Source organism: Ammodytes marinus (genome assembly GCF_949987685.1).
Source record: "Ammodytes marinus genome assembly, chromosome: 3".
NCBI lineage: Eukaryota > Metazoa > Chordata > Actinopteri > Uranoscopiformes > Ammodytidae > Ammodytes > Ammodytes marinus.
The window spans coordinates 26,720,653-26,730,601 of NC_137232.1; positions in this window are offsets into that span (position 1 = coordinate 26,720,653).

The following is a 9,949-nucleotide window of genomic DNA, read 5'->3' on the forward strand; positions in this document are numbered from 1 at the left end:
AACTTTTATCTGGATATTAACTTTCCTTTTTCATTGATAGCAGCGTAAATTAATCACATAAGAAGAGTAACAGCCCAGATTGTTTCTCCTTTCTCATAGTTTCCTTGTTTCATCGTCTTCCTCCCTTTCTATTGCCTGATTCTTCTAAATTTCACAAGAAGCAGTCACATATACGCACAAGGGCTGCAACTAACGATTATTTTGATAATCGATTAATCTGTCGATTATTTTCTTGATTATTCGATTATTAATCGATTAGTGTTTTGGTCCGTGAAATGTTAGAAAATGGTGAAAAATGTTGATAAATTTTCCAAATCCCATTTTGACGTCCTCAAATGTTTTGTTATGTCCAAAACACACAGATATTTCAGTTTACTGTCATAATAGGATTAAAGAAACCAGAAAATATTTACATTTGAGAAGCTGAAATCAGAGAATTTGGAATTTTGTATTAAGAAATTACTCAAAACGATTAATCGATTATCAAAATAGTTGCCGATTATTTTAGTAATCGATTAATAATCGATTCGTCGATTAATCGTTGCAGCTCTAATACGCACGCAGCCACAATCACACATATATAAATACTAGGGCTGTCAAATTAACGCGTTAATTTCGATTAATTAATCACAGAAAAATTAACGCGATTAAAAAAATTAACGCAGATTAATCGCACTTCTATAATGCCTTTTGACCCGGTGCAAAAGTGGTGCGGAGCTGCACCTGTAGCTCGCCGGGCCGGGCGCGTGGGTTAAAGGGAGAAAGGTAAAGAGAGAAGCAAGGGAAAGGGGCCGACTCGAGGGCTCTATGGACGGTTTATGGGATGCATGAAGGTAGGAAGACATCTTACTTAATTCTCCGCAGTGTCCGTGCATTATTTATTTAGTGGGTGCAACGATGTAGGCTAGGTTCAAAACAGAGTAGACCATATCTCTCAATCTTCCTCCAATTTTGTTTGCTAGCTGTCTAGCACCCGCCCCGTGTGTGTGTGTGTGTGTGTGTGTGTGTGTGTGTGTGTGTGTGTGTGTGTGTGTGTGTCAATATTTTTGCCTACGAGTAGGCTACGAAATGGTGGCAGTGCAGCGCTGTCTGTTGTGGGAGATGGAAAGTCGTAATTTTGTCTGCTTGTTTTTTTGAGAAAATTTGGCGCTAGTTCATGTATAAAGCTGGCTGAGGGGAGGAGACAGAAGTTACGAGAGACGGAGAGCGAGCGCGCGAGAGAGAGAGAGAGAGAGACAGAGAGAGAGAGACAGAGAGAGACAGAGAAACAAACTGTAGTAGGCTATACAGCTGTTTATAAACAGGTATAAAAGTGTCATATAAGTATGCAATTAATTTAGATTAATTAATCACAGAGCCTGTAATTAATTAGATTAATTTTTTTAATCGCTTGACAGCCCTAATAAATACACATGCTGTAAGTAGTATGGAGTGTAATGTTAACGGACATTCAGGCCTTTTGCGCCCACAAGCATGACCAGATTAACAGTAAACATTCCCCCGGCCTGTTTGACTTGTGACCTCTTGCATTTGTCTTCTCTCCCTCAGCTGCAATAACAATCCACACTGTGTTTGTGTGTGAGAATGAGTCTGTACGTGCATTTCTCCACATAAACTGGCGGGAATTTATTATTGTTTTGATAATTTTTCAACCTTTTTTTGTTAAAGCAAGCAAGAGGAAGGTGTGTGTGTGTGTCTGTGTATGGCTTCGCAGAACAACCAATGTTATTCATGTTTCCAAGGCCATTGACCCTGCACCTTAATGGAAGGAATAATGGAATGGAATGATACATTGCCATTGCCAATATGAAGGAGATCTATTTAAAACCCTTTATCTACCTCCATCCATGTGTGAGCATGTCATTACTGTATGTGGAGCTGTTACAGTAAAGAATTGCTTTTTTCGTCTGCAAATCTCTTGTTTTTTTGCAAAACGATGTTGTTGGGCTCCTTATCACTGACCAGCATAATCAGTGCTCAAGAGCAATACGGCAGAAGCTGCAAAAACGATGACATGCTCTATTTTTTGTCTTGAATAAACATAAAGACTCACTCATAACATCAACGATCTACGGAATTTGTCATCGCCAGAAGTTGCTGTCTCTTTTGCTGCAGGTTTGGTTGACCTCCAGGATTTCACAGGGACATCCAGCTGTTTTGACAAGGATAATTGAGCAGACACACTTGTTATATTTGAATTAAGCAGATGGAGAACTATGTTTTTTTTAAAAATATATATGAAGCTGAGAGCGAGAATCACCAAGTCTGGATAGATATGTAGTATTTGTAGAAGATGCCACTGGTGAGATGTGAAGGTCTAATAATGGTTTACTAATGGAAGGTAGTCATTCATGCACACATACAATTCACTACACACACACACACCCACACACACACACACACACCCACACACACACACACACACACACACACACACACACACACACACACACACACACACACACACACACACACACACACACACACACACACACACACACACACACACACACACACACACGTCAAATGTGTCAGATAATGAGGCAAGCGCACTCGGACGAGAGCCCCTGCAGGCTGTTTTGGTTGGCTCTGCACCGCGTCGTTTCAGCAGGTTTTTTCTAACGCTTGCACACAGTGATCCGGACACAGCATTGTGCATTTGTTCACAGCACTTTGCACAGGATTGTCTTCTCAACACAGACTAGTATTAATGGCTAAATGTGCTGTCCCCCTCCCCCCAAAAGGTTTTATTAACAAAGACAATTTATATACAACATCCTCGGAAGCACTGTTCCGACGATACTCAGTCGCGTTGAAGAGAAGGAGAACCGGCAAATTAGTATAATATGTTCTCTTTAAAACCAAGTCTGAAGACCTTTTAAGGTCTGTACCCCAAGTCAGAACCGGTCAAAATATCCTCACCTTCCAAACATGTCCTCACTCCTAAGGTCAAGTGTACCCATTGGTCCGTAATTTGTACTTTTTTACTTTCCCCTCTCAGTGTGTTGGTGTGTGTGTGCACTAATAGGCCTACTACCAGTTGGTGTAGATATGAGTCTGTGTGTATGTGATGTCCATGCCCTTTGTCTCCTACCCTACAGAGAGGTTTATTTTTAGGGGAGATGCATGATTGTTTTCTCCCACAGGACACTCATACTGTCAAAACAAATGACTCAGCATTTCTGTCTGTCTGTCTGTCTGTTTGCCTGTCTGTCTGTGTGTCTGTGTGTGCATTTGTGCGTACGCGTATAGGTGTACGTGTGGTTGTTTTACTTTAGATATAGTTTTATGCATTAGCACGTCTTACTGCTTACTGTGCATGCATGTGGATATTGAGTTATGGCTTTGTTTTTACCATGTGCAGACGTTCCAGAATGTGGTGAAATGCAGCTGTTGGACTCTTGACTTTGTCTCTGTAAACTGAAACATTCCTGAAGTGCTTTGGTTTGTTTAAATGTCCGACAGTCATTCTGTAACATTTTAAAAGTTCAGGCAGAAGCCATAGTAAACCAGTATCATAAGAAGCTGAAAAAAATGTGTCATACATTTACTTTGCTTTAACAGAGGACTGATAAAACAGGAGAAAGGCAATGCAAATACAAATGACAGCTGCTGTTAAAACTCTTTAATGTGGTTTACAAAAGATCTCAATCAATCAATGAAGCATGTTGGTCAAGGCCACACCCAAACCATAATTGGCAAAACATGCAATGTGCAAAATGTTTTGCTATTGAGGCTCAAATCAAGCTGTCAGTGATGAGAGAGGTACTGTGAGTAATGCTGAGCCCACTGACAAATACCAGCTGCCTCTGCAGCTCTACAGAGTCCAGAGGCAGCTTTCATTATTATAATTTGCAGATCCATATGTTCAAGTTCCAAAGGCTCTCGCTTGACCGTTTGTAAAAAATAAAAAAAAATAAGAAAGTTGACACAAAGCCTAATGCTATGGAGCTCCCCAAGGGTCACGGTGACTTTTAATGCCTAGCTGCACTAGCGATAGCCAAAGGCCGGGGGCATTATGTTTTCAGGTTTTGCTAGCCACATTTTATAAGGGAAGAAGTTTGATTTTCGTGGTACTAGCATACAACTACAATTCAATGAGATGATCCATACTGGGGTTAGGTAGTTGCACTAGGAACAGCTTAATGGAAATGGCTGGAGGTATGCGTGGAACGGCAAAGTATTGCGAAAGAATGTAACATTTATAACAGGGCAATGCAAAACATGTTGCAAGGGAACACAACACAGTTTTTCCCTGGTGAAACGAGACGGTGTGGATCCGGCCCTCCCTCTGGCAGCATCTGAAGTCCTCCTGCATCCACACTATTCGCGCTCTACTTTAGTATTAATATATGTAAACATCTGGTCAATGATCAAATTCCTTCGTGATTTTCTCTACTTATGACATCTATTTCAGCATGTCTGTCCTGGGAGAGGGATCCCTTACTTTGTCAACTCTCCCTGAGATTTCTTCAAACTTTTTTTTTTAATCCCGGTAAAGGGTTTTTCTACTGGGAGTTTTTTCTCAGCCGAGCTAAGGGTGTAAGGGCAGGGTGTCATATTGTATCATACTGTATCATATTGTATGGAATGTAAAGACCACTGAGGCAAATGTCTATTTGTGATATTGGGCTATACAAATAAAACTGATTTGATTTGATTTGACAAAATATTGCGAGGGATTTTGCTTTGTGTTTCAGCCAGCATAATGCAAAGGACTTAGATTGCATCATACAACATCTCTTAAGCTATGAGTTAGTTTTTGCCCCACTGAGGTCAAATGTCCTATAATGCATCCTTTTTTTCTTTTTTTGTTGTCGCTGTAATGTGTTTTTGTCACCCCTTGTGTAACAGTAGCTTCAGGTGCTGGGCAATGGATCAAGACTCTAATCCTGTGTGGCAGTTCTAGCGTTGCTCTCTGTAAATGCCCAAAGGGTGAATTGATTTTGTACACGCATCACTGACCAGTTTCATGGCCTTGTGTGTGTGTGTGTTTGTGTGTTAATGTATCATAAGCTATCCAGCACTCAGTCAATTTGATTCAAGGATTGTTACTGTTTCAGGTGGAGTCTGTCTCTCTGTCCTTTCCTCGCTTTGAGCTATAGATTTGAATCATGCTTTCATGTCACCCGTTTCACTCTTCCCCTCTAAAATGCTCCAAGTACTGAACTTTTCCACATCTCCACATCTCCAATGGCTGAACATTAATGTCTCTAATCTATCTCTCTTCATCCCGTCCCTCCAAACTATTTATCGGTGACGTGGAGCTCTGTAGCACCGGGTTTTGAGAGTCTCCATTCAAGGACTGAAAATATGGTTCAGACGCAATGAAACAATTTTAAAAATAAGTACAAACGACAGAGAGAGTTCGGCCTGCCTACATGTCAAGGTTGGAGTGTGGTGAGAGTGAAAAAGTCTGGGAATAAGACCACCTCTCCTCCAAAAGAGTCTCCTTAAAGATTCACATTCCGCTTCCCACAATTATCTGGTTGTAACATCAAGAGGAAGATGCTATTTTTGAGATGTTCTTTGTGGCCTTCATTTAATTCGTCATTTCAATATTTCTCATGATTCTGACCATCTTTGTTCTATTTTAGTTTCCCCTCTTAACTTTTTCCGTTCTCAATCGACTCTCCTTTGTATTATTTAGTATTTTGTTTTTCTCACCACTGCCTCCCTCTTTTTTCTCTGTTTCTCTTCAAGGAAACTGGAGTAACTCTCCTGTCACCCTCTCCGACCCCCTCCTCTCTGATACGCCCTTGTGACTGATGCTGCAGTTCTGCCTACAGCACTAGATTGCATTTGTGCAGATGGCTGGGAACACACACACACACACACACACACACACACACACACACACACACACACACACACACACACACACTGCTCTGTATTAATACAGCTGGCTGAATAGGTGCCCCAGTTACATATGGAAAATAGGGCAGAAATGCTGGTTGTGATTTAATTGTGCAAATGAGGGGATGTGTCTTAAGGCCACTTGTTCGGCACATGTTTGAGATGGGTGAGCAAATGTCATAACCTGGAAACAAGTGTGTGTGTGTGTGTGTGTGTGTGTGTGTGTGTGTGTGTGTGTGTGTGTGTGTGTGTGTGTGTGTGTGTGTGTGTGTGTCGTATACAATTATATAATATTGTTGATTTATGGTATTGGGTTTGGGATTATGGTAAACATTAGGATTATTTGGTTGGTAACTGTTAGCAGATTGTCTGCTGCTGACGCTAGAGCAAAATCCTGCATTTTATAGAAACAATGTCTAAAATTCATAAATCTTCAGCAAATGCATGGCCTGTTAATTCCCTCCAATGTTGTCGTACAATACTTGGGGTAAATATATAAAAGGGCAGCACAGTTTATGGTTGATTATTGTAGCGTTGCAATTTAAATCTGCGTGATAATTAGAGTCCCCTCTATTATCAACTATCTAATCTCACTCAAATAAATGTCGGCAGCAGTTCAGAACTTTCTTTCTATTAATACTCCAGGGTTACCAAGAATCAATGTTATTCTATGCTGCACCTACAATAGGCAGAAAATGTTTGACTGGTGTCAGCCAGGCAGGTGATGACAGGTGGATTAGATGGAAATACACACCACGCCTCGGTACCATTAATATAACACACACACACACACGCACACGCACACGCACACACACACACACACACACACACACACACACACACACACACACACACACACACACACACACACACACACACACACACACACACACACACACACACAGAGTTTGTCATCAAAATATCAAATGACAACAAAGGTGCCACTAAGCCAATAAATTCACTGCTGACAGGTTTATACAGTATGTTGTATTACATTACTACAAAGGGACAGTGTTGCAACACCTGACTCTCTCCAATGAACACCTGCCTGATGGAAAAGTCACATGCAAAATGATCTATGAACTGGTAATTCAATCATGCAACCTGGATTTATCAACAATTTGAAATACTGTATGAATGCCGTGAGGGGAAGAAAGGTATGTTTTAGTATGTAGCTCCTTTTCACTATTCTCTGTGATTCCATGTAAACATCAACCCCACTTGAAATGCACAATGGCACTCAGCTCAAGAGCTCATACAAATAGCACATTATTTAAGCATGCAGCAGATACAATCAGCTCTAATGAGAACACGCTAATGAGTGTAAACACATGCTAATGCTTATGGTTGGGTTGTGTAGGTATTGCAAATCGTGTCCATGTCTGTGTGTATGCACTTTTTCTGTTCAATGTGGCATAACTTTCTAATCATACTTTTGGGGCTGAACAGAGCATGTTTCAGAGCAGGGGGAAAACAAACAAAGTTATAACACAGATGCAAAGAAAATATAAAAATATGAAAAAGTATGGAAGATTTCAAAGCTGGATCTAGATTTTCTCCTGTACACACCTAGCCCGATTATTGATCAATAGATGCATAACGAGGGGCCATGACTGGTGCCAACATGATTGTGACACAATGAGTTCATCCATAACAGTGATATGTAACATTCACATTGGCTGTGCTTTCTAACGGCTCCTCCTATGGCCGTGTACTAGAAATCGCTGAGTTGAAGTTGGTTAAATTAGGGTTGCAACATGGCAAAAGTGAAAAATTATAGACCACTGAAAAAATATAAAGAAGATTGAAGTGTTGACAGCTTGAGTGATTGAGAATTCAGACGTATTTCAGTGACAGAAGCAACCCGGCCCACTCATCAGTCACAAACATGATCCTCACTGATAAAGGAAAGCCTCACTCAGGGCAACTTCCTCCTTGCCGAGTCCAAGCTGCCAGAAACATCAAATTAGCATTGGGCTCCCTCAGAAGTTCCAAAGAATCAAGTATCAATGAGGAAAAGAAAAAAAAAAAATAACAGTGTAAATATGTTTTTGAAGCCGGCCGGACAGACACAACAGAGTGTGGTCTATGACACCACAGTCCATCCATTTTCTTGGGCTTAAAAAAACGGGTTCTCCATCTCCAATGTTTGAGGAAGCTACATTTAACCACCACCTTTCCCTGAACAAGAAGAGTAGGAAATTAAATATAAACCTCTGCTAATACAGGTGCAAGTATTTTACTCCTGCAACTGTCATACAAAGAACAGGCAGAACTCTTTGAAATAGACTGTAAAGTCTAATTCATTCTTAATCTTACTTTCTTTCGTGACATTTTGACACTTTTTTTTCATATAAATCCTTATCATAGATTCAACGTGTAAACATAAGACAATGAACAAGCAATGCAATAAGTAAATAAATAAAATAAACAAATATATAAGAATATACATAAAATAGAATAGACTGAGAAAGTATCATGTTAATCTGATATTGAAACTTATTTGAATTTATTTTCCAGTGTAAATTCAAATGTGGAACAAAATGTCTTCCTCGTCCGGAATAAGAAGCAACTGAGACATCTCTTACCTCAGGGCAAACTCCCAGTCTGGTGACTGGAGCAAAACAATAATCTATATGTATTCCTTTGGTCCCCTCTGACACACTAGTTAACCGTGGCCTCTGTGACTCCAGTTTGACCTCAAGGCTGCAGAGAACGCAAGATTTAAGGCGGCCAAGTAGAAAACTAATTCACTGCAGCTGGCGGCAATGACTGCATGTGTGTGTTTTTTCAAGCTCTATTTCTTTCACTCACAGCATACCCATTGGCATGCACATGCTCAACTATGTCCATTTAAATGACTGCACTTTTTGTCTGACATACTGCCTGTAAGTGTGTTTGTGTGTGTGTCACATACAAACACAAACAAAAGACCTCCATTAAGCCATCTGGACCGCAGGTTGCCATTTAATCAATTCCCATAATTCTCCTCTATTCTCTCCAAAGAGGCAGACAAAAAGACATGACTTAAAGAAACAAAAAGTGATGGAAAGAAGGCGTAACAGATCAATGGAGGAATATTGGACAAAGCTGTCGGTGTCATTTCATGTCCATGTCACACAGACCAGATGAAGTTAAGTGTGAGAGTGTATATGTGTTAGGGTTTGGAAGCTCACACAATTGTATATTTTTCGGTCAGAAATCTAATTTCCTTATCCAGATTTTAAGCTTCATCGGTGTCTGTATTTGTTGATTTTAACTCCTCTTTTGAATTGGCATTGCGATAACCCATTGATTTTTTTGTTTTGTTTTACTATCGTTTTTCTCCAATGACGACAGTGCCGAATGTATTGCAGCAGCTGCAACTTCAAGTGTGTGTGTGTCTGTTCACCTGTGGTATTAAAAGGGGAGGTGGAGTGTGTAATGTCAAAAAAAAAAAAACGTTCCACGTCTGACTGCACGTACCTACATATCATCTGACCTCTAACTTCCCAGCCGCTCATTTCCTTTCCGTGTGCGAGTGTGAGAGAGCTGATGATTATAGGTTGCGATCAAAGTAATGTCGCAACCAAAGACAGGGTTAAAGTGTGCAAACTGTCACTGCATCTACTGGCTGCACTCAAGAGGGAAGGGGTGTGTGTGTGTGTGTGTGGGGGGGGGGGGGGGGGGGGAAAGGCAGAGGTGGACTGCAGAGGAAAACGAGAGAATCAACTAGATGGCCTTGAATAAAAAAAAAACTGTAGACATGTTACCAGATGAAGCAACTGAAAGAGAGAGAGATGAAGAGAAAATTGAAGAGATAACGTTGAGGTAGAATGGGAAACAGAAAATGTGTGCATGATGGGGGGGGAGGGGGGATTAGCATTAATCACGCACACACACACACACACACACACACACACACAAACAACACATTCATGCATATATAGGGATGAGCATTATAAGCAAATTAAGGTCATTTTGCATTTATTTGCCAATTTATTATGGTCCACTGTAATGCTTCACATTATCAAATCAAACGTGTTAAGAATTTTAAAACGGATAACACAATATTACGAACTGAAATAACACTATAAATAATAATAATGTTGAC